This window comes from Ambystoma mexicanum, chromosome 8 (genome assembly GCF_040938575.1).
Source record: "Ambystoma mexicanum isolate Mex_15411 chromosome 8, UKY_AmexF1_1, whole genome shotgun sequence".
NCBI lineage: Eukaryota > Metazoa > Chordata > Amphibia > Caudata > Ambystomatidae > Ambystoma > Ambystoma mexicanum.
The window spans coordinates 725,815,311-725,840,912 of NC_090929.1; the positions used below are offsets into that span (position 1 = coordinate 725,815,311).

A 25,602-nucleotide genomic window follows, 5' to 3' on the forward strand; every position below is an offset into this window, starting at 1 on the left:
GTGCATTATGTACTATATATGCCTGCATGTACAGCAAACACATTCTGTTTTCTGTAAGGCAACATGTTGGAAAGGAAAGTAAGGCAGTAGAAGCCGCAATCCTTGCACAGCACCATTTGCGCATAGCAAAGGAAAGAAACTGCAAATGGCAAAAAGGAGAGGCTGGAAGGCAAAGTGAAAACAATGGGGAACAATTGTGTGCCCCCTTACAAGTTGCTTACATACAAATGTTTTGTACAAAATTAATGGCTGTGGCACACCTGCACGTTTACTCTTTCCCCATGTCGCAGGCCGCCATCCCCTCAAAAATCGTGTTATGGGAGACGTTGCAGTGACACAGCAATCTCTTTCTTCCCTAACATTCAAGTTCTGCAAACCCGCATTTCCCCACAGTAAGTATGGAATTGTGCTACCCCTTCCCTAATGAGTTGTAGGAATGTGCAAAAGTGAGCATTAATGATGATAGTGTTATTAAGTGTTTTGGTGGTATGCTTTTTTTTTTTTCTTTCTCCTGAAATGGCATTCAGACTCAGCGGCACACAGTCCTCCTTGCTGCAATGCCTGTAATTAAGCAAAAGATAAGTGTCCTACGGAATACCCACAATTACAATGCATGCATCCGTACGACTGCAGCAGGCTTTGCATGGCTGCATGTTGTCCACCACCTAGCAATGCATGTGGGAACGGACGTTTGTGCGTACTGCAAGTGGCATGTGTATACGTACTGCAAGTGGCGTGTATACGTGCCTCTGTGTCCTGGCAACATCAGCACTCTGCAGCATATGCAAAGGAACGTTAATTTGGTCTGAAATGTGCACCCATGTCCTACAGATATGTATGCAAATAGTTTGGTGCACCCTATAAGTAGCAAGCATCTTCTTCCCAAAATGGTTGGTGCATGTGTTGCGCACTATTAGTCTGTAGAAAATTGGCAACAGTGTGCATAGTACAGCCACACACGCACATGCGTTCAACGCAGTGCGCCCAAAACGCGTCCAACGGACAGTCGACCAAAGGCATACATGCCAACATTCTGTGCCCAAAAATGTGTAGGGAGGTTAACGTTACAAAATTCGTACCTACCATATTGATGACATAACGGGAAATGATGCTGCATCAACTTCACCCAATCAAATGACAGGACATAACATCGCATGAAATTATTTCACATTAACTTTGTCCTTATGACATCACAGGAAATTACCTCAGTTGGCATATGGCCTTCAAGAGATCACAGGAGCAGAGTGCCTGGTGTGCTCCATCCCATATCCTCTGACCCATCATGATAAAGAGAAGTACCAGATGAGTGGCGTGTACATAGTGTCCCCAGTTTCTTCCTCAGCAGAACACAATTTCCTCTTGAAACATATCAATAACAATGTATTTCACTATTCACTTTGCATTTTTAGAACTGGATGAAACCTAGTGAACAATGTATGAAATCACAACACGTGTACTAATTCTGTATGAATGAACCATTTTAATATGTCTTGGGGAAACCAAACAACATGTCAGTGAGTAAAGACGACCAAGTAAAGAAAGTGATAATAGTGTACTCAGTAGGTAAATGTAGTAACATTTTCAATAGCAGAGTACCTTGACATCGAACAGATTTTGTTTTGTTGAGGCCTAACAAAGCCTACACTTAACAAAAAAACAAGTGTACTTGGTGTTAGAAACCGTAATGTTACATTGAAAAAAGTAAGCATCATAAAAATGGGTCCAAAATATGAGCAAACATACAATACAGGGTTCCAAAATCAGGGGAGCTGGGAGCAATGTAGATGCTACCTGTCGCAGAGAAGGGCCTGCCTAGTTTAACACTCACCAGTTAGCAGCAGCTACATTTGACTCCCACACCAACTACTGCCAAACGAGCATAAGTATGTCAATTTGGGACATTCTGTAATTAAACATTATGACAAATCTACATCAAAATCATTCCCGAAAAGAATCCTTAGTTATTCAAGAAAAAAGTCCTCTACAGGTGTTTCACCACAAAGTTTACATCTTCAGGGGGTGAGAAGTACTCTTATGTTGATTTATGCTATTTATGATTTGGCAGTTTGTTTTATAATTTCAACAGACAATTTATCAATGCTTTTTGTACTGGTTGAATGGAATGGGTTTCATAATCCAATGTTTGTTTGGAGAGGAAGAAGGAGATACTTCTTTCCTTGGTGGCCGTGAGCAGGAGTTTCTTTGTTAGGACAGGTTATGCTTTTAAATTTGCTTTTCTTTTGTACATTGATTGTATTCTTGTGTGTTCGCATTGGTTAAAGCATTGGATTATGTATAAGGTCTTTATAAGATCTGTCGCTGTAACCAAGAGCCAAGTATCCCTATGTAACTAAAACAAGTTCATGTAACTAAGACACTGTCATGCAACATCCCCTCGATGCCCTTGGGCTGCTAGTGCGCTTTACAAGTCCAAATCTAAAAACTAAAAAATAATAAACATAATATATCACTGTTTCCTACACAGGCAATGTGATCTCACAAGGAACAGATAAAGTATTGGGGGTTTGTGAAACGTGCATAGAGGTTCAAACACATTGACTTTCCTACACAGTCACTCAGACCTCACAATATACACATACACTGGTGGGGGTCTGTCCAAAGTGCATTAGCGACTTTCATAGGAGATCACTCAGTTTCCTACACAATCAGTCAGACCACACACGGTACACAAACACTGCAGGGGGCCTCTGAATGTTCTTGAGCAGTATGTCACAAATTCATGTGACGGGCCTGGGTAGGCTGGAGTAAAAGAGTGTCTCTTGAAACCATTTCTAGAAGAAATTGGGTGTATTTCACTTTTCGCAATGGTGGAATGGCTAAAAGTGGTGTGCTACAGTTCGTCTGCAACTACCAGCAACCATTTCACTCTGGCTGAATACGCACAGTAGTGGAGAAAATTATGAACGTCCCTTCATGTACGCAGACCCGCAGCAGCGACAGTCCCCATTGTCCCAATGTCATAGGCAGCTTGCAGAAAAAGGAGCATACGCACGTGCGTTTACCCAAGTACGGCGATGGCCTTGTCCGGATGAAGCTGAAACATTACTTCTTCCCTTTGGAGTGTCTTCGCTTCCACCAATAACATTGAACAGCTCTCCATGTCACAGTATTAGTTGTTTACAACAGCCCTCTGCGTACACACCGTAGCCCCAAACATAGTTGTGCAATGCCTGTGGCTGTACAGTCCCATTTCCATAGCCGCCATCCTCAGTCCCCGGATGTGCCTTTCGAGCTGCGCCAACGTGACCAGCCGACCACACCGACGGTGCGCGTGGCCCTCATTTCGTGGACAGGAGCCGGACTCTCCTACTGCGGCAAAGTATAGGGTTGACCAATGTACGCAGTATTTTTTGGAAAGCGCAGCTTTACAAACACATCACTATGTCCCATTGCACATGCATACATGTTTGTGAACAATGTACGGCTGCTTTCCGGGTGAAAAATGTTCACAACCATCTGCGCAAAAGGCACAATGTAGAAGTGCTGTGTAATGGGTTTGCGCCTTTTCTGAGCAGCGGAGTACACAACATAGGTTTCCCCTGCAAGTAATGGTACACCACATCTGCTCACCTACAGTGTGTCTGCAACTAGTACCAGCCATGTCACTGTGCCTAGGTACACAAACTAGTGGCGAAAATTATGAACGGGCCTTGGTGGCACCCGCAGCAGCGATAGTCCCCATTGTCGCAATGTCATTGGTAACTTCCAGAAAAAGGGAGTATACGCACGTGCGTGTACCCAAGGACGGCAGCAGCCTTGTCCAAATGAAGCACAAACATTCCTTCTTGCATTTCCAGTTTGTTCTTTGCAACACACCGTCATTGCGTACTGTTAAACAGTTCCACACGCTTCCACCATTGACATTGAACAGCTCTCCATGTAACAGAATCAGTTCAGTACATCAGTCCCCTGCGTCCACAGCCCGCCCAGAAATGTTGCAATTCCTGTGGCACCATAGTACCATTTCCATCACTGCCATCCTGAAAATCCCCGGATGTGTCTTTTGTGCTTTGTGGGGGCATAACATGCAACCAGGGTAGGGGAAGTTTGTTAGAAGGAGTGGATCTTTAAAGACCTTTTATTTTTTGTATTTTAGATGCTTCTAGAGGAACACCTTCTTTTCATTTTTTTTGTTAGTTTTTGATTTTCTGTTTTCTTGTGCGGTCATTGTTAAAGTAAACTCTTCACCCCATCTTGTAGCCGGGCAAACAAAACCGCATTACCAATGGGCGACAAAGAAATGCCATCTGTTTGGAAAGTCTGCATTTCCACAACTAATGAGGTAATTGTTGCAGAAGAACATCCCAGCAGCGGACAAAAAAGTATACATGCTTCTGTTGATGAGACACCTTCCTGCGTCTGGCTCGGAACAACATCCATGAGCAGTGAGCCACGCTCTCTGTGCTGTTATCGATGAGAAAAGCACCTTGGCAGTGGGAAAAAGCCTCTTCACTAGCTTTAGCAATCTCTTTAGTCGACACAACAAACCTAAACAAGACATGTAACCCATGTGCATGCCACCGTAGTGGATGATAACCTCGCCTCTACCGAAACCTGCCAAGTCTTTCGCAAAGTGCATCCATGTCGTCAAAACTGCAGTCGTAGACACCATTCCACAATGTGACCACTCCTTCCAAAACTCGAAATTGTCATCAAAGTTTTTTTCCAGGGCATACTTGTGCAGATCTAGTAAAGGGGTCACCTACAGGCAACACAATAGGTTTCGCCATGTCAGCCAGCCTCACTACGCAGAGAATAATGCACAGCACTTTGAACGCCCCTTCCTGTGAACTACACCCACAGTAGCTGATTGGATAATCCTGAAAGTCCGATGTTCATTGGACAACGGTTCCCAAACTACATCGAGGGCCGCACCCCAGGAAAGCAGTAGCAGCCCTTCTTCCCTTTCCACTACCTTTTTTGTTTAGCACCACCTCATTGGGTAGGGGTAAATGCGCACACACGATTCGACCAATGCCATCCAAGACGTTACCATCCAACACTGTCTGTGCTGCACAACACTTCATAGGTATACCGTTAGAAAATCATCATGCTACTGTACTGTCACTAGCCAGCACGTCCAGTACAAATTGCGGTAATAGATTGCAAAATTTGTGCCTCCACATTCATCCACTTGTGCACCTACTACCAGAAATTTAAGGTACGAGAAATGTTTCTGCATTATGCGTATTACTGTGCTATAAGTGCCTCTGTGCATGGTACCTGCCGCTGAGAGGCCATTACGGTCTTTAAAATCATAATGTTTTTTTTTCCCATCCACTACCATGAAGTGGCACATTAGTGATATGTGCTTGCAACGTTCTCATTCACCCATATCATACTGTGTAATATCGACACAGGAACTCCCTGCTTTGCCTCCGACAATGCTACAAAATGTTTTCCCCACTAATGGCATCAATTGCAGCATTGAATGTATCGCACCAAGGGAAAGCAACTTTCCAAAAGATCATTGTCTGCACAGCTGTACTTCTGGGTAGGCTGCACTATTACAGCAGGCTCTATTTTAAATCTGCCCCCTTCTACTCTCCGACCTCTGCAACACATTCCAGAAGAGGAGTAAGCGACTTGGGATGGTATCTCTACTGCTTTGAAATGTCACCAATAACTCCCAGTGGCTGCGAGGAGTAAAGTAAGAAAACTTGTGTGTGTGTACACCTATCGGTGCACTTGGCACAATTGGGCCGTATTGTTACTTATTGTCAATTGTTGTTCTTCGTATGTACTGTACCGTCCCCTCCTTCCACCCATGCACTTGGGCGATCTAAGTCATACCTGGCCTAGTACGTTCATCGTCTGTCTCCCCTCTGTTGCCTCATTGTGCTTTGCTCGACGTGTGTATGCGCATTACGCATGCCGTACCATACAATCGAACATCATATGATATCGTACACATAATGCATGCACAACAGTAGGATGCCTGCTACTTACTGTATACAGTGCAAAGTTGTTTTTTGTTTTCCGCATTACCCCGCTTACTGCACACTTTTCACAAAATATTGGGCACACTCAGCGGACCTTGCATGTTACTAACTCCAAAGAAATACATACAGTTGATGCATACACCTAGGCTGTCTGCTCCTTACAATGCTCACTTCCACCATAGCCTTCTGCACTTCTTTGTGCAAAGAAACCTTCTGGTACACTGTTTGAGTACACGCCTGACGCACCAACCTTATAAACAATGTCTTTCGCTCTAGTTTCCTTTCCATGGCTCCCATCCAAAAAATGGCTGGATGTGGCACGTGGAAGCGTGAAGTACAGCGTAAACCGCTGACTTTTTGTGGTGGGGAGGTGGGTGTGGGAAATTTAAAGCTGGATAAGGAGTTGGGTCTGTCGTAAAAGAAGAAAAGAAAGGTTTTTGTTGGTTATTTTATTTTGTCCTGTTTTTGTTATGTTGCTCACACATTTTTTGTTGTTGTTGGTTTTTTATGCCTTTTCTGTTCCATTCTCCTCTTCACACTTGTATGTACTTAACGTCAACACTTCTCGTACAGTTCTACAGGATTGTATGCAATGCTGGGTGCAGAGTGGCAAACAGAACAGCATTGGCAATGGAGGGCATAAAAATTCCATTTCCTTGGACCCACTGCAAATCTTGCTCCTTAATGCTGTCATAGTCTGTGCTAAACATCCCAGCACTGCACATAAAAGCACACATGCTTCTGGTTATAAAACACCTCCCGACCTCTAGCTGTGCGCAAATTACAGCCTAATGTGCAACACGTGCAAGTACCTACACCATGTGTTCGCAACCGCATATCACCTCACTTTGGTTGTTGCACCAAGTGTAAAATGCTTTCCGCACCCATTTTTCAAAGGTCACCATCCTTGGTCAGAAACTGAGGCAAATATACATGACTGCAGTATGGTATGCTGCCTGTCATCAAGAGGTAGGCTCTTGGGTGCATAACCAACAGCCTAAGGCCCTTGGCCATGTACCCAATACTGTAGGCCTTACGAGCACAACATGATGACCTCATGAAAGAGAACATTTCCAACATACCACAATCCAGAAACGTAACATATGATGGGTGGTGTAAAGGGCAACTCATGTGAACCACAAGTAGCGCCATGTGGTTGCCTAATGTTCAGGTGGTGGCATAATGGGTACCAGACGCATATCAGCTCACTTGTGCTGTTCAACCACGTTTACAAGGTCCTGCAGAGCAATTTTTTCAGCGCCACCACCATCGGAGACATGCATACTTAAAAATGCATGTCTGTGTTATGGTGGCGTTCTATCGAGCAGGCCTAGCCTCTTCAGTAACTGGCCTACGGGCTACAGTTATTTTACCATACATCCAACAGTATAGCCCTTGGTCACACCCAGCTCAACATAAGAAACTTATGCAGGTGAGGCAGCATTTTAAAACTTAGTTCACCCCACAGCACTTTTTTTTTCTTTTCAATTTGATTTTCATTGGCATTTCCATAATCGGAACAAAACATGGAAAAAACCACCCTAACTCCCCTGCCCCCCCTTCCTCCCTCCTCCCCAACCCAAGGTTCGAGAGCAGTCCAGTGTTGCAGTGCTTCCCGCCAACTTTCCCCCTCGTAAGCCCTTATAGGATGGACTGACCAAAATAGTTATGCACCTTATGTGTCTGCTTCGCCGGGGGCATGTATTATGCCCAGGAGCCTCATGCTCTGAGGGCACCCTCACTGCCTTGGACCATCCACCAGCTATGACACTAGGGATGCCCAGTCCGACCTGAATCTTGGATGCTCTCCTTGAATTGAGTACATGAGCCACTCAAGTGCCAACAAGTTCCATATCTTTGCCACTCATTCATGCTCCTGTGGAGGGTCCTTTGCTTTCAATCTGCGAGCAAGAACCATTGCCGCGGCCATCATCATTATTGCGTAGAGCTTGCGGACCGCCTTAGTCTTAATTGACGCCAGTGACCCCCCCCCCCCCCCCCACCCCCACCAGGCCCAGTATCGCAAGACCTTTGTTACCCCCTTGATCAAGGCCCAGGACTTGGTTGAGCGCATCCCAGATCCCGGCCCAGTAATTCTCAATTTTCAAACACTCCCACCATATATGCTCCCAAGTGCCCACTGCGCCGCATTCTGTCCAGCAAAGGGGGGAGGCCCCGGGGTACATTCTGTGAAGTTTGGAGGGGGTCAAGTGCCACTGGGTGAGCAGCTTCAGCCACATCTCCCTTATTTGAAGGGATCTTTTTAGCCTTGGTATCTGCTTCCATAGCCAACACGAGTCGTTATCCTCCATTGCAGACTCGGTAGCTAATTCCCAATTCTTCATGAAGGACCGCAGTGGAGGATCCTCTCCTGCCTTCATATGCCTATATAGGGCTGTGATCAGATGTTTGTCCCCCGAGTCCCTACTGAGATACCTTTCAAAGGGGGTTGTATAAATTGGCAGTAACAAAACCTTTCCCTTTCACCCAGCGTGAAGTCTGACTTACACTGCTCAAACTGCTTTACTTGCCCCCCTCCCCTGCCGAACATATCCTGTAACATCCTACATCCCCACCCTGATGCCAAGCTTGAAATGCAGTCAATCCAGGGGTGAACAGCGGGTTAGTGAATAGGGGGGTGTAGGGCGATGGGTGCGTCGTTAAGTGGGCCTGCTGCACCACCTCGTCCCAGGTACGGGCCACCAGGGCTAGGATTGCACTACTGTACCTCCGAATCGGCCTGTCCTGTTTCAGCTTCCACAGGACCCCTTCGAGATCCTCCCCCAGCACCGCCCTGTCCATGGGCCTCCATACTTTCCCCCGGTCGTCTCTTTGCCAATCCCGGAGCACCTTCAGCTGAGCCGCCCTTTAGTGCGCCCTGAAGTCGGGTAGCCCCATACCCCCCCTCCCCCCGATCTGTGTGGGCTCTCATCACCTTGGCCGCTATCCTAGGGGGCTTATTGGCCCACATGAACCTGCTAGTGTTCAGAGATCTGAAAAAGGCTGGGGGAACGTGCACTGGCAGGGCAGCAAAGCAGTACAAGAGCTTTGGGAGTACGGTCATTTTTAGGGTATTGATTTGTCCTAGCCAGGAAACTGCTAGGGGCCCCAGTCTATCATCTTCAAGGAGTGCACTACTGGCGTCAGGACTGTGAGGTTGAGAATTTCAGTTTTAGAGGCGTTTATTTTCAGGCCCGCCACCCTACCAAAGTGGGCTAGTTCAGCTTCTACTGCAGGTATGGCCGTACTCAGGAGGGTCCAGGAGAGCATCCTATCATCCGCGAAAGCTGCGATTTTATGCGATTCCCCTGCGAAGGGGAGTCCTGTTATGAGCTGTTTGGATCATACTGATTCGAGCAACGGTTCCAAGTGGGAGGGCGTACAATATCAGGGAGAGTGGGCACCCCGGTTTAGTGCCCCTCGCGACATACCCGGGTCCGACAGTTAACCAATCACAGCTAACCTGAGTGTTGGATTTCTATAATTGGCTCTAATCCTGTGCATAAATTTGGGGCCAAATCCCATCCTAAGCATGGCTGCGAAGAGGAATTCCCACTCCACCTGATCAAATGCCTTCTCTGCGTCAATTCCCAGCAGGAGAGCGAGAATTCCTCTCTTGTGAGCCTTCTCTATCAAGTGGGCCAGCCTCCTGCCGTCGCTGGTCTGCCTGCCTCTGACAAATCCTGATTGGTATGGGTGGACCAGAGTAGGGACAAGATGGTCTAATCTCTTTGCTAGGATCTTGGCGTGTATTTTAGAGTCTACATTGATTAAAGCTATGGGGCGGTAGGAGGTGCACTCGGTTGGGTCCTTGCCCTTTTTGTGAATGAGTACAACTTTCGTCTCCTTCATAGCTCTCGTAATTTCCCTGTCCCGTTCTATTTGGTTAAAGAGCGTGGTTAGGATAGGGTTAAGTGTTTCCTTATGCGGTTTATAGAATTCTGCCACATAGCCGTCCGGTCCCAGCGATTTAAGATTAGGCAGAGCTCTGATTGCGTCCCTAACCTCATCCTCTGATATTCCTTTCCAGTGTTTCCATCTCTTGCGTTATGCGGGGTAAGTTAACCCTATCTAAATAATTTAGTTGGGAAGCCTGAACTGGAGTATCAGACACGTACAGGGCAGAATAGAATCGGGTGAATTCCCTTGAGATATCCTCACTTTTGGTGCTGGTGGTCCCCCCCCACCTTAATTTTTAATATTGTCATCTCTTTCTGCTCCTTTCTGAGCATTCTCGAGAGCAGCTGGTCTGCCTTATTAGCTTTAATATAACATTTATGCCTGAGATATAATAAACTCTGTTCAGCAGCTCAAGTCTGGATCAGGTCTAGCTAGCCCCACACTGCCCTATACTCCCTTTTTGGTAGCCTGGGTCTGATTTATCCCCATTTTAGCAAATATCCCCCTAAGTGCTTCCTCTAGTCGCGCCTCCTCTATTCTCAGTTCCCTGTCCCTTCTCGCTTTAACCGCTATTATTGCCCCTCTCAGGGTAGCCTTAAAGGCGTCCCACCTAACCTGGAGTGATGTGTCCCCTGCGGAGTTCTCTGCGAAGAAGCATTCTATTTCCTCCTCATTCTCTCGGGCCAATACTTGATCTTTAAATAGGGAGATCGGGTAGCGCCATTTCTACAGCACCGGGGGTCTACCCTTCGCTTTCAGGGATATAGTCAAGGGGGAGTGGTCAGACAGTGTTGTGGTGCCCATGGAGATATCTAGAGCCCTCTCCAGAAGATTGGCTGATAGCCAGATGTAGTCTATTCTCGAATGGGACCGGTGAGCATGTGAATAAAAGGTATACCCCCCACTGCGTTTCCCCGTATCTCTCGACACGCATCTACTAGTGCTTGGTTGCTGATTTTTCTCCTTCAGGTCGTGTGATGGTCTTGATGGTCTCCCCTGTGGGCCTGCCCCTCCCGCCATTCTGTCTTTTGCAGGGTCCCATGCGATATTGAAATCGCCAGTAAGAATGATAGGGGACTTGGCGAACTTCTGAAGCTTTCCCAACGTGCTTTGGAGAAAGATATCTTGTGCTGTATTTGGGGCATATATTGTTGCCACCGTGAGAGGCTGTTCATTGCCCTCCAGAGATACAGCCAAAAAACCTCCCTTGGTAGTCTTTCACCTTCCCAGTGATACGTAGCTCCAGCCCAGGGCATGTCGGACCCCGGCTTTCTTTTCAGATTGAGTCGCATGTAATGACCTGGAGTAGCCCCAAATCTTGAACCTTCCCCAGTCAGATGATCGAATATGGGTTTCTTGGAGCGTGATGATGTTCGCACCTAATGAAGCGCTCTACTTTCTTACGTTTAATCGGTGAATTTAGGCCATTTACATTGAGGGAGAAGATACTCAATCCTCGTTGGCTAGGCATAGTGATTAAAGTGGAAATAACATGGCTCCCGAGGCACCCTGCTTAGTGTCCAACCCTCCTCCCTTGGGCTCCCCCATTCTGGTTGCGCTGCAGAATCCTTTGCTTCTGGTCCACTGGCTCTCCCAAACCCCCCTCAACCTTTCCCATACCCCCCTCCCTCTGGCAGTGTGGGACGACTGGCCTCAGCCCCACTCGAATCAGAACCTAGAGAGTCATCCCATCGAATGCCCCCAAATGTTCCAACGCAGGACCTCCCAATCCCATTCCAAGAAGGGAGTCCCCATCCCCCCCTCCCAAGACCCATGCAGGCGTTGCTGAGAGACTTGACCTTGCCAATCCATTTTTCTGCTTGTATGCCCTCCCCAGGCATCCTTTTCCTGCTCCGTCAGCCAACCCCTGTGCGGAACCTCGCTCCCTGTGAAGGTCTATTCATTACTGCGATTTCTGTCTATTCCTTGGTGACGGACCTTTCGGGAGCGGCTGGTTGTCGTTTTTCCTCGACTTCTTAGACCGGGCTGTGGACCGTTCCCACGCTCTACGGGCGGCCTGTTGGGATGGAGGATGTTAGGCAGAAACCTGTGCAGTTCCCTTAGGGACCCTGCAAAAGATTTGGGACTACAGGTGGTTGGCAGTAAACCCAATTGGTAGCAGTCTGTACCACCCAGATTTACCTGGTAGCTGTGGCTGAGCAGTCAGACTTCTCTCAAGATGAGCTGGGCAGTATATAGTGTATACACAATAGGTACAGAGATACAGTAGCACAAGCAAACACTGACCAGAGCTTTGGTGTAAAAGTATATAATTATTTAAAGACACACTTGTAAATTACACTAGCACAAACAGAGGTAAATAAATTCAACACACAGTCACTATATATATATATATATATATATATATACACAACCCTAATTACATATTAGACAAGTCTTAATGAGAAACATCACTTATTTGCAGACAGAGGTGAGCGCTTAACATAAGATCGCACTCTAATAAGTTATTAAAAAGGCAGAGTTACGAAAGCACACAAATGTCAATACTTTTCAAAGAACCACAGTGAGGCAGGATAGGCAAGTCTACTGGGGAGCAAGGAAGTTCAAATGCCAGACCCACTCTTCGAGAGAGCAAGCGAAATGTGTCCAGGATCACACAATGGGGTTATGCCCAAAGAGTCTTTGTAGAAAGTTTGCAAAAGATTGAGATCAAGTCAGGAAAAGTTAGTTAACAGGTCCCAGGCTAGCCCAGGTTAGAAAGTCGAGGATTTACTGCTACCCCGAACGATCTGTCGCAAGGGAAGCCAGGCAGGACACAGTACCTGAAAGTGGGAAGAACGCTCCAGCGGGGGCAGTTGTTCCTGGCAGTGGGTGCAAGTCAGTGTTTCGTCTAGAGCAAGAGGAGGTCTCGACGTGGAGGAAAGCTGAAGGTCGTTGCACTGCCAGGGAAGAAACCAGCCGCGGAGTTTCCCGGTTACAAGGTACCACCCTTTTCTTCGCGGTAGTGGTGATTCGTGGTATTACGGTTGCCGGGGTGCTTGGCACGGGCAAGGCGGCCACGAGATGGTCCAGGAAGGCGAAAAGACAGGCAAACTGGTTATCCCCACCAGTCAAAGGAAGAAGACTCTCCGGGCTGGAGATCACCTCTGTCGTCGGGAAAAGTAGTGAGACGGTTCCGCAGGGCTCCACCGGTGGTGGTGTCGTCGCTGCAGCTCGGCTCGGCTTCTCCCTCCTCGGATTCTTTAGGTCCTGTAGCGACTTCTGAAGTTCCAGTCCCCAAAGCCCTGCTTTTATGCAGTCCCCATTCATTCAGCCTAGCTGTCAATCAAACATGCTAAGTGGTGAGCCGGGCGGCTCACCACTTGGGCCAATCACACAAGAATGCGACTTGAGTTGGCGAGGCAACTCAGTCCAGGGTGCCTAAACCCCCTCCCACACCCCCTGTGGTACCCAGACAGAGTGGCACCACTTTTGGAGGCTTCTGTGGAGAAGCCCGCCAAAAAGTGGAACAAAGGGCTTGACTTGGGTTGGAGTCACAGAAGCGAACACAAACGCCATTTTTGGAACCAAGTTTCGGCAAAAATGACCAACCGGTGAATTAATATTAATTTAATAAACCGGCGGTATGTTCGAGGCTATATTAAAAAGTGGTAGCCTCGAACAATGAGAAAATCCCATAGGAATATATCCGCGGTCGAATATAAAAAGTAGTATCCAATGCCACCAGCCAAAACTCGGTCGGGGGGGGGACTGGACAGTGCCCCCTCGAACAACAAACCCCGGGGCAATCAAATTGCCCCGACCAGTACGTCCACAATAGGATGGTTTGTGCTGGTTCTGTTCACAATTTGAGACTAGTAAAGCCAATGGTGACTTTACATGCCCTGGGAGACAGTAGTCAGTCCCAGGGTATGGAGTCTATGTTTGGAGGTTGCTACGACACCCCTGGGTTACGGCACAGAGGGTGCTGTGTAACCCACATACCAAAAACACATGAAGCCCTATGGGGTAAAGGACCCCATAGCCCATAAAACACATACAAAGTCAAAGGAACACCTCAAATCATGTCTAAGAGTGGAAGGAAAAGAGTCTCACTCTTAGCAGGAGAAAAAAATAAACCCCAAAAATCCAGCAAAGCTGCTGGGGGACTCACTTGGTTTGGAAAATTAGCCTTTACAGAGAATTCTCCCTAACAGAGGCGAAGTAGATGGTGGCGGAGCGTCCTCTTCTACCCCCAACAAGGCGAGACCCTGTTCACATGTAGTATCTTCTGAGGTTTCCCCTCGCCATTCAAGGGCCAGGCCAAAGGGATGTATCTAACTATAGGGAATGCCTTGGTCTCTTTAAGTGGGAGAGTACCGGTCCCATTCTTCGTCGTTTGTTTAAAGTTGCTTGCGCCAGGTCTTGATATAGCGCTATCTGTGCCCCATTATACAGCCAGTCTTCCGTGCTGCTGAGAGGATATGCTCCTTCACTGTGTAGCTGTGCGTTGCCACAAGGACATCTCTGGGTCTAGCGCCTGGCTCTGCTCATTTGGGACCCACTCTGTGTATCCTATCGAAGACTATGTCCTCCATCCCTGGCGCTTCCAGGAGGTCCACAAAAATGCCCTTCAGAGTTTGGGGGAGGTCTTGGTCCTGGGTGTCTTCCGGAAGGGCCTTAATACGAATGCGAGCACCTAGACCTGTTTTCTAAGTCTTCCACCTGGAGTTCCAAGTTATGCGCGGCTATCGTCTTCCTTGTGTCCTCGGCTAAGTCCTGAATCGCCCTCCCACTTGTGTCCACCCTTTCCTCTATCTTGCTGATGTCCCTCTTAATCTCCTGGAGGCCCTCCGCCAGGTGCTCCCTGAGGGCATCCATTTGCTTTTGACCAGCTGTGGTAATCTTTTCAACTATTTCGGCCAGAAGGAGCTTCAGTGCTGCTTGAGTGACAGGTTGTTCTGGGGCCTACAGGTCCGCTGGGGATCCCCTGTACGCCACCCATTAGGGCATGTTGCCTGGGTGTCCTCCGTGTCGGTGGCCCATATCTTGGTCAGCGCATTCTCCTGCAGTCTCCCCTGGGGTCTTTGGAGGGATTGAGTGTCCCTGGCTTTGTCCTTGGACATTGTGACAGCGTCTCAGGGTGTTGTGCTCAGTGTTTGGGCTTCCAGGTTCCCCTAGCAGTGGGGCTCCCCCAGGGGGAGAGGCCGCAGGCTCGCTCGGGCCTCTGCCAAAGGAGGCACCCCCTCTACAGTCGGCAGAACTGGGTGAGTATGGATGGGCAACCGATAGGGGGGTCCCCTCGTGGGTGGTGATGGTTGGGATAGTCTTCTGATCGCCGCTGCGCTCCCCTGTCACAGTCTGAAATCTCTGCTGTAGGTGGGACCTCCCTGAGTGCCCAGGAGAGGGTGAAACCGGCCGCTGGAGTGGTGGTGATCTGCTCTGGGCGCCGTAGGGCCGGGTGGTGTGAGTCGCCGTGAAATGCCCAAAAAGGGGGGGGGGGGGAATGTATGCCTTCCACTTTAGATGTATGACCATAGAAGCTCCTGTGCAGGGCAAGGGCACTCACAGAAGAGGCGGGGGGGTCCTCAGAGGGGGGGTCACTGTATTCCCCCCCGCACCTCCCCCTTCCCCTTCTATAGTCCTCCCGAGGGTTCACTTCGCCAGCCGCCTGAGGGCTCCAGCCCCAGGAGAGGGTAAATCATTGGGGGGTGCACAATGTCGGATGTGGGGCACTTCTGGGGGGTGAGTCCCGTGGGTGATGGTGGGGCTAAGCCAAGGGAGCGGGGCTTCTGCTCTCTCCCCCTTCGCCCCCACCGGGCGCGCAGCTTGTACCTTAGAGATGGTCCCTGGAGGTGCGGTGTGGTGTCCTCTGCTCCTCCACTGGGCTTTGTGCCACATTTCTGCACCTGGCTCACACGGCCTCCCACGGCCAGACTCTGTGCTGTCCTCAGTGGACGTCTCTCCAGAGGGGTAAGATGCCGTGGGCCGAGCCACTCTTCAGGGGGCCGAGGTTCCCACGGGGCGCCCTCTCCAGTGCCGGCTGATCCGCTTTCCCCCCAGCTGGTGTGGGTGGCGCTGTCGGCGGGCCGGCACCAGCCCCAGTCCCCTGCCGAACAAGTCGGGTCACGCCCACAGGCCCTTCAGCCAGGCAAGGGCTGAGAGCCGTAGAGGTGGAGGGGGAAGCTGTGGGGGACCCGCCTCCTGCCGCTCCGCAGATCATTGAGGCTGCGGTCCGAAGGTTTCTTCCAGGGGCGCAGTCCCCGCCTCCTCGGTCATTGCTTGGGTGCAGGCAGCTGGATGCGCTCCGGCGCCTCGCGACCAAGACAGGCACTGCTCGTGGGACCACAGGTCCGCCACCTCCGGCCCTCACAGGACCGAAGATGACCAACTCCTGCTACCTTGTCACTGAGGGGCCGCCCGCCTTCGGTTACTGTCGCCTGGGGAGGGCTTCAACGGTCAGCATGTAGGTTTGCAGGGCCTCTGGGTCGGGAGCTCGGTGGCCGCGGTGTTCACAGCACCGTGGCCATCTTGGAATCGCTACCCCACAGCACTTTTTTGACATTACAAGGTGGTCACCCATTCATTGAAGGGTCTACAGGTTTAGCACACGCAATACACCGTACTGTAGTGTACTTTGCAAGTTTCATGTGTTCGCCATTGTTCTCCCCTTCTGCCATTGCTCTACCATCACTGACCACAGAGCCTCACCACACACAGCACACCCTAGTGCAACCTATGTTTTACTTCTCATGTCATGTGTAATGCAGGCTCCATCTGCAAATGCGCCTGCCAATTTTCACCCAGGCCACATCTGTACATACATCGCTCAATTACATTCCGTTGTCTGTGCATACCATTATGTGAGTGGCTGTGTACAGCGTGCATATTGCAACTTTCTGATGCTGGTGACTTCCTTTCATGGCGCAATGTGGTAAAACACTTCCTCAAGCAAGGGTCTTAGAAGGGCCTACACATAGCAAACTTAGATGGTGACATGTGGCTCCCTATTGTGCAACAGGGGCAATGATGTACACCATATGGTAATGTACGCATAGCAGCTCACTTCTGCTGTTCACCAAGTGCACAATGTCCTCTGCAACCAATGTGTGCTACTCACCAACTCCAAATGCATGCACAGTAACAACCACATTGCTGCATTATATTGTGGAGGCTGTAATAAAGGCCTAGGCTGCTGGATGCATGGCCTTTGGCCATGCACCTAGGCCTACGCCACACTCGCCACAACCTAACGGAGCCATGCAGGTAACCAGGTATGCATGTGATGGAATCACAAAGGTAACATACGCACCAGCACTTCCACCCAACCGCCACACCATAAACCACGGACGCATGTTCCACTTCCCGTAAAACACAAACATACCACTGTGTTTGGCAGCGCTACCCACTTCCAATCAGAATTATAAGCATGCCAACCAAACAAGACCATCTTCGCAACATTCAGCCTGCTCCCACCACTCTAGTACGTGCATAGAACCAATGGTGCATACTGCATAGCAACACTTGATAATCTGCGCAATGGACACTACGCAAGCACATACAAGAAACATTTGCACCGGAACCTCTTCCATATGTACACTATTCCGTTAATACTCCCAGTGGACACACAGCACAAAGAGTCACTTCACCATCTCCACCCATACACCGACTACTGTTGGTTGTTCTACCAATCACCACACACATGCAAGCAGCAATGTGCACACTGCAGCCAAAACGCACACATTAAGAACAAATGTGGCAGGTACTTACAACCAGTGGACATAATTTTCTGTGCTATGGCTGCAGCCATACATGCAAGGGGCTACCGACTTACCTTACATAGCACGCCATAGTACACGCTATGTTTACATCCTCATGTGTCGTGGAATGCACTCCCCATCCGCTTATGTGCCTGCCACCACTCGTGAAAGAAAGACATTGTCGCTCGCATGCCATAAGTAAGGCTGCCTACAATGACGACACAAGAAAGATGCCTATTGAGGTGTCCGCACATTGGCGGAGCATGCACGGATAGCGCTGTCAGACCACCGTCTTCTTGCATAATAATATATATGACGTGATGCTCTTCTCACTCCCGCACCCTTTCCATCCCTTCTTACGACCACCAGATGCCGTACACTATATTTTTCAGATCCTTTTGCCGCAGTATTGTCCTCCGATACAACATACTGCTGGCAGGGAACACTTTTCACACATCCCGTCACCGCAGACTGCAGTGCAATCAAATTTTTGACCGCGCTGCGAACAGGAAAATAGGACGGCAGAGTGGATCCAGATATGACTTGTGCGTACTAAAATTAAAGGCCCAGGGATACACACAGTAGCGTAGACCCTTGCCACACACACCGCAACACTGTCCTCCGATGCACCATGGCAGCGTTTCCCAAAACCTTTCATGCACAGCTAGCTTCCCTCCAGCCAACCACCGGCCGCGTCCACTGTTCGCCGACAGCACAGCGTACCGCAGGCCAATGAGACTTCGGTCAGCGCAGTGAACAAGGAAATGGGTCTGCAAAGCGGACCCAGATATCACTAATGTTTTGGGACGTACATTTCAGTGTTTTGCAAAAGAATTACTAGTCCAATTTCAACCTAACCCACAAAAGCACAATTTCCGGCCCAAGCCCTCGCTCCTGCCACAAATTTGGTAAAAATCCGTCCAGCCGTTCAGGCTGTAGCCATGCACACATTTTTTTCCCCATTCAGTCTATTGGCGAAAAAAAAATGTTTGGGCACATTTTGTCACTCAAGGCATGGGTACTGGAACATCAGCAGTGTCATCTACTCAATGTGCCTAGAACAAACCCCCCAATTATGTAGAACTATGTTAAAATGTATCATTCATTTCTCTTGCCGGAAATGCCAGGTCTAACTTTCCCTGGTATACAGTCTCACACAACAATTCTGGGCAAGAAACAGGCTGTTTGGGATCAAAACCTGAATTCATTCAAATAAAACCAAGTCAAAGATGGTCCCTTTTACTTGTGCTGGGGTAGTCTGCACAAAACATACATTACATGGGCTTTTTGATCCAATTAAACTGGGCCTGCCTGTGACAGTAATACAAGCATGGAGTCACGAAACAGACGTATTAATGATTCTAAACCTTCTAATTCTAAATAATACAAGGCCACCACTGAACAGCACTTCATTGCCGCTTATATGCCAGTAGGTTAAAGCCCTTTACAATTCACATTTAGGCAAAACAACTTCAGTCCATCATTAGGAAATCCCCCAAAATCTATTTTCTCCAGTATCGAAAACAGGTATTGGTACCAGACAAAAGTCACATAGTAACATTTAGGCACACATTTGCTTCTATTTGCTCGCTTTAGTGTAAGCGTGGGCAGCTTGTGTATGTAATTTTAATGTAGGCTATTAAGCAAGGCATGTGAGTTTTGCAGGTTTGGGGTGGGGAAGCAGTGATATCAATTTAGAATGCACAGACTACTGAGTCATCCAGCTAACATAGAACGGTTTTGTGACTTTATAATACGAGTACCCAACCTTCCTCCTTCTCCCCCTTCACAACAATGTTGCTATGTGCAATGTCAAGAGTGATGAGAGGCTTTTCATATTGCGATTTTCATTTGTGAATGGCTTTAGGATGGCTAACTCCCTTTTACCTATCAAAGCACTTTTTAAAAAGAAATATCTTTTATCTATCCTTTTTGGTTGCATCCGAGAGTATGATATATTTGTAGGTAGTAGTGATAAGAACAAGACATCACAAAGTGAAATACATGTGCAGGATACCAGAGACAAAGCCCTCTAGCCCCCGCTCCCTCATCATAGAAAAGCTGCTGCTTGCCCTACAATGACAAAATGACCCCCTCCCCTCCACCTGGTCAGATGGTAAGAGTGACTGCTACACTACCCAGATACCCCCAAAGGGCTCATGTTGGGGGAATAGAAGTTAGATTGGAACGCTAAGGATGGATCGTTGTGGCTAAATTCTATGAATGGGTAACTGATTGCTCAGATGTGTGGTAACATTTTGGGCCTCCAAAATGTCCCAGATCTTAGCCCACCAAAGCGCGATCCTGTCAGCTAGTAGTAAATGCGTAATGAGTTCACAGTGGGACAGGAGTGAGGACGCGCATTTAATTTAAACACCGCCCAGGACAACCATGAGTGTGTCCATGGGCAAGTTAGTTTTGCTAATGTCTTAAGATTGACAGAATGTCTCTCCAGAACCCCTGTACAATGGGGCACTCCCACCACATATGAAAGTAGCTACCCCTGAGGCCACATTGTTAACAGCAGTTCAAGTCTAGCAGCTGATTGAATGTATTTAAAATAGTGGGGGTGCGGGGGTGGTACCATCTATATCAGAGTTTATGCATGCATTCTCTATTACACATCTGGAGGAGTGTGATGCTGGAAATGCTTTTGGAGGGACATGGCCTCCTCGTCCTACCACCTCTATGGATATGTTCTCGGTGTGTTTTCTGCATAGAAGGCCAGTTTGGACCCCTGGCAGTGCAGCTCTTAATTGTTACCTTATGGTGAACTGTACCGATGGGATACCCTTAGGGCACCCATGGGTGGGGGGTTGTGAAGGCACCATGAAGAAGGATACAGACCTCAGATTTCAAATTAAAAAAACATCAATGTTATTAACTTAAAGGTCAGGATGGAAAAAGGCCTAACTTGCCCTATGCTAAGATGGGATTTCCCTAAATAAATAAAACTAAGGAAAGTCTGACTCAGAGTTCAACTTAGGAATCTGCCTGTGTCCAAACCCTATACGTGCCCTCACAACTATATTTGTTCAATGTGTAGGGATGTCGGCAACCAAAAAGTGTCCAACATAAAGCTCTGAGCTTCTTCAGCTCCCTTCCCCAAGTATAAAATTGTTCTACACAGAAAAAGTATCAGGTCTTGGTGTTTCAGGACTTGAGATTCCCTTCCCCAAGTTCCATTTCAAATAACCTTGAAATGAAATGTTTCTGGTCGGGACTCTGGGTTCGCTTTCCTAAGTTCCAAATGACACAGTTTACAACATGAAAACAAAATATCCTTTTCTCCACAGTTCAGTCAATGTTTTTTCAAATATTTTCAGATATTGTTGCTTTCAGACAAGTTGAAAATGGCACGGTAAATCAGTCTTCAGTATCTTTTTGTTTGCCTGTTCTTTTAAAGTCATATTAGATTTCACCGTCCTGTGGTCTGTTGAGAATTATATTCGCTTTAGCACTTCAATATATGATGGTTTGCCTGGATTTAAACTTCCTTTACTCTTTTTGTATTCCAACTTTTTAATTTAGTTTAGTCACAAGGTTTTAGTTCAGTTCGGTATTCAATAATTACATCTATCGCTAATGGTTCATTTTCTCTTTTATCTGTAGTTCAAGAGTTGTTCGTTTCACTTTAATTGAATAGTTCAACATTCGGAGACCTTCGAAAATGTCTCTTGCTACATGCGAGCACTCCGAAACAAAGTATTTCCTCTTTGTTTGGTAACTGACAAATTAACTGATCATAGACTTAAGAAAATGTGCTATCAGCAGCATGCGACCACTCCTATACAAAGTATTCAGGAAATGTTCAAGTTCACACACGTGCGCACCTGGTTTCTCAATTCTCAGAAACTCACTGGTCGCTTTAGGAGTTGGTGCAGCACGGCGGATAAAACAGCCTTCTTCCTCTCGTGTTGGGGCTCCAGTCCCTGCCCCTCAGACACTCCTGGGGTGGTCCTCCACTACAGAGGAACAAGCACGTTGAGTAGAAAGGAAAGTGGCAGCCTTCCTGCACGGCTCCTTTCGTGTTTTCCAGTCTGCTCCAGGGAGTCCCAGCTCCCACACCGCACTGTTGGATTCTCTGCTGCACGCATGGGCCTCCTTGTCCTTCCCCTGTCGCTTCCCCTCTGCCATTGGGCAGGGCTCCATTTATACACCTGCAGCCCCTTGACAGGCTGCAGGTGAGGATGATTGCTCAATCTTGCCCGACCACAATTAAAGGGACATGCCTGTCCTTGACTGCTCTTAGCAGGCATTTTCCTCGTCCCAGTACTGTCAGATGTCAATTGTGCAGAAATGATGTATGCTGGCTTACAAAAGCCCATTAAGGTTGGGGAAGGGTTGGCTTGGTTGTCACTAGGGAAAGGGGGATACCCTGTCTTGCCCAAGGGCACCCCACACCTCGTCCCATGGACCACCACCCAGGTGATTGATCCTCACTTCTCCACCCCCTCCCACCCCCGGGTGTCAATAGCAATTGCCTTTCCCTGGCCACCTACGTAGGGGATCCAAGGGGTCTAGGAGTGAGAATACCCTCTGGTTTCTGGCAGGGTACACCCGTATATCCTGAGAGTATGTTTTTGGGCACGTGTGCATTGCCCACAGAGCAGGGTATGGGCTTGACAGTGGCTCTGGGTATCCTCCATTTTTGGGATACCCAGGCCCTGGCATAGGAATCATTGGATTCTGACACAAAGGCTAGATGTCCACTGCAGCCTCTTGGTTTCTTTTGCCTTTACCCCTTGTTTCTCAAAGTCTCTGTTCCCTGCCCCTGAATGGCTGTTTGGTGGAAGGACCATATATAGCTCTGGTGACGGCCAAGGCCAGACTGGCTGGAGCCTTACCAGGGACTGCTTGTTGTGGGTGCGTCCTTTGGGTGAAGCCTGAAGGAATGGAGAGGAGTCAATTTGCATTCTTTGTTGTGGATGTTTTGGTTGTATGACACAATGCCTGAGCCAGCCATGACTGAAACTGGAATTCATGTGGTGTGTGCCCTGAAAAACTGAAGTTGCCTCCAATCCACATCCTGTATTGTGTTTGATTTTGGTGAATGGCCTGAATACCTGTGAGCCTGATTGGGTGCTGGCTGCTTGAATGCACTTGTGTGTGTATGATTGGCTGACTCTGCCTCGCTCAGCTGAGTGAATGGGTAGACTTTTGTGTAACAAGTGACCCCTCGCTCACCTTGTCAGAAGATGAAAGTCAAAATGAAGCATGAAGTCTCAAGAAGCTTTTATCCTGGAATCCATTTGGAGAAGGAAGTTCTGCTGCTCCAACTCTTCAAGGAATCCAAAGGCTACTCTGCTGATTTACGGACTGATCCAGAGAGGACCTGGATAGGCAACCTCTTCCCGTAGCTGAGGGGACATTGTGCAACTGCTGCTCTTCTCCAGAAGTGTCCTGGAAACCAGTCTTGTGTGCCTGACATCCAGAGAAGGGATCTTCATGGGTCCAGAAGAGTGGTGCCTGGATATCTTGCAGCCAAGAAGTCAGTCTGTGTCGCCCAGGGACCGGAGGACTGTTCGTGACTGCTAGAACCCAAGTTGCTGTGTATCGAACGGAGGAGGGTGTACCCTGGTGTAGTGCTACCCCATACCCGTAGCTGCCAAAGTTCCAACTAACGCAAGAAACCTTCAAGTGGCACTGCAGCCTCAGCATTTGTCCACTTTGCCGCACCATAGAAGATCCAGGGTGCCACCTGCAGAGGAGTGCCACTGCCAGTCGGTGGGTTTCCTGCCACCAATCCATGAAGAAAGTGTCCCGAGGGTCCAGACTTAGTAAGGGTCCGCAGTCCAGTCAGTGCTTAAGTCCAAGATGCCAGAAGCCACCTTGTAGTCCGTGTTGCAGATGTAGCACCGAAGGACAGCCAACTGCGAAATACCGAAACCAGACACCTACTACTACCACTGTACCTGTCGCCAACCGAAGTCAGCGACAACCACCAAAGGACTTATTTTCTTCATCCAAGGCTTACCGAGGTCCACAGAAAGTTTAATCTTTGTAGTACATCCACTTCTGGCATAGCAACCCCCAACAACTGAGACCACCACGACAGACCTGAATTGCAGCGATTCCTTCCAAGGGGGTCCGTACTCTAGGGGCATTGTCGATTGAAATAGAGAAACTCTGCCACTTCCCCTTCCAAGGTACTGCGACGAGGAAGAGCCTCTTCACCCTCAGAATTCATCCATGGGTACCAGATTCGTCTTGGATCCCTTTCTCCGGTGGCTTCCCAGGTACTTTGGGGTAGTGGGACCTGTAGAAACAGAAGCAGACTGCTAATGAAGATATTTGAGCTGGACTGTGATGTAATATACAACATAAAGTACACCTTAACCTTTCCTTACCTTAACCTTTCCTTACAGGTTGCCCAGCAGGGGGGAACCTCACGCAGTATTGCCTTTTTACACTAAAGAAAGCATTGTAAGTATTACCTGCCTTTCTGCTTTAATCTTCATGAGGTTAACCCTTGCCTAACTACTTAAATGCTTTGTAATAACTGTCAGCAGTTGGTGCATTATTACTAAAGTTAAAGGTAATAGTGGTACCACATAGAACTGTATATTTATATTACGTTGTTACCCGATTAGATTTCTGGTACAAAGTGAGTCTTATTTATTTGTATATACCTGCCTGACTTTTTATCCTTTCAATAAAATAACTGTTTTATCACCTAAAATAGTGTGTGAACATTCCATTGTGACCAGAGGGAGAAGGTGTCATGATCTCTGCTTCCAAAAGGTCAGGGTTTTCCCAACTCCCTTGGAAGCAGATCCATAACCCAGGTTCCGAGTGCCAACCAGTCCCAATTGGGACCTTTTGGACCCAGTCCTGGCGCCAGTGGCACCAGGCTCATAAATATGCCCAGTCCCAGCGCTGGAAGCGCCGGGCTCATAATGCTTGGGTGGACTTACCTGCAGCAGACCATGCTGCTTGCTTGCCTGCCAGTTGAGCCTCTGATCCTCTTCTGTTTGGAACTACTTTTCCTGTTGGGTGGGGCAGGAGCCACTCCCTAGATTCAGAACACTGGAACTCTTCTGGAAAGCAGGAACTCTTTTCTTACCTAGGCGTGGCTGTGGAAGGAGACACCTAAGCACTACAGGAGGCTATTTAAACCACACCCGATGAATGAATCTTGCTTTGCGTTATTCTGCATCCTCTGCAGCAGAACGCTCATCGTGTCTTCTGCATCTGATCCTGGGCCTAAGGAAAAAGGCTTACCATCCTGAATCCAGTCTTCAGCAACACCTATAAAGACAAGAAAGAACAGGTTAGCATTACGGTCTTCAGTGACAGCTCTTCACTTACCTGGTCCATCGGCTGTCACCAACGCCTCGAGCTGCATTCCGGCATCTGAAAGACAAAGGCTTACCTACTCTTCGTGCGCTCCGGAGGTCTTCACACTGCATTCCGGCATCTGAAAGACAAAAGCTTACCAACTCTTCGCACGCTCCGGAGGCCTTCGGCGCTGCATCCCGCATCTGAAAGACAAAACAAGGTGCGTTTAAAGACATTGGGGAACTTTAATACTCACGTGCCATTACTCCTTTCCACATCTAACCCAGTGGGTATTCCGGCACCCTGCAGCCGCTCCGAACTTGTACCTGCAAAATAAAAAGACAGTTAGAGCGCATCGTGAAGCAGGCAACAAGCGCTTACTTACGTGCTTCCAGGCGCTTCTATTCATCACACGGGCTCCATCTTCAACTCACTTCAGCCCGTCATCCGCCATCGCCGGAACCCTGCAAAACAAGAAACATCATTACTAAAGACTTTAAAGACATTAGAATTACTCGAAACTTACCGTTCGTGCAGTAAACGACGGACAGCAGTCCTCTGAAGTCAAGAGGCCTGCTCCCCTTATCCAGTGAAGAAACTGGTTACAGCACCCTGCCCCGAGGCAGATGGAGAGCACGGCGTTCCCTTACCTAAGGTGAGAGCGTTAACCTTTGGGGTTCTACAGGAGAAGAGAAAGGGAAGAAGAGAGAGACATTCAATAACCCAGTTCCTTAATCCCATATTTTCTATCTGCAGAC

The 25,602-nt window shown here is 48.2% G+C and overlaps 1 protein-coding gene across 4 annotated transcripts in view; it reads left to right on the plus strand.

Annotated features, from left to right (window-relative positions):
* FAM149B1 (family with sequence similarity 149 member B1) overlaps nt 1–25,602 on the plus strand; it is a 1,843,046-nt gene that overhangs the window by 9,832 nt on the left and 1,807,612 nt on the right. The window contains exon 2 of one of the 4 annotated variants that reach the window (XM_069610541.1): nt 23,932–23,989. The exons of the other annotated variants lie outside the window; for them this stretch is intronic. The gene's annotated coding sequence lies outside the window, so the exon portion shown is untranslated. The remainder of the gene's footprint in view (nt 1–23,931; nt 23,990–25,602) is intronic. 4 annotated transcript variants of the gene reach the window in all.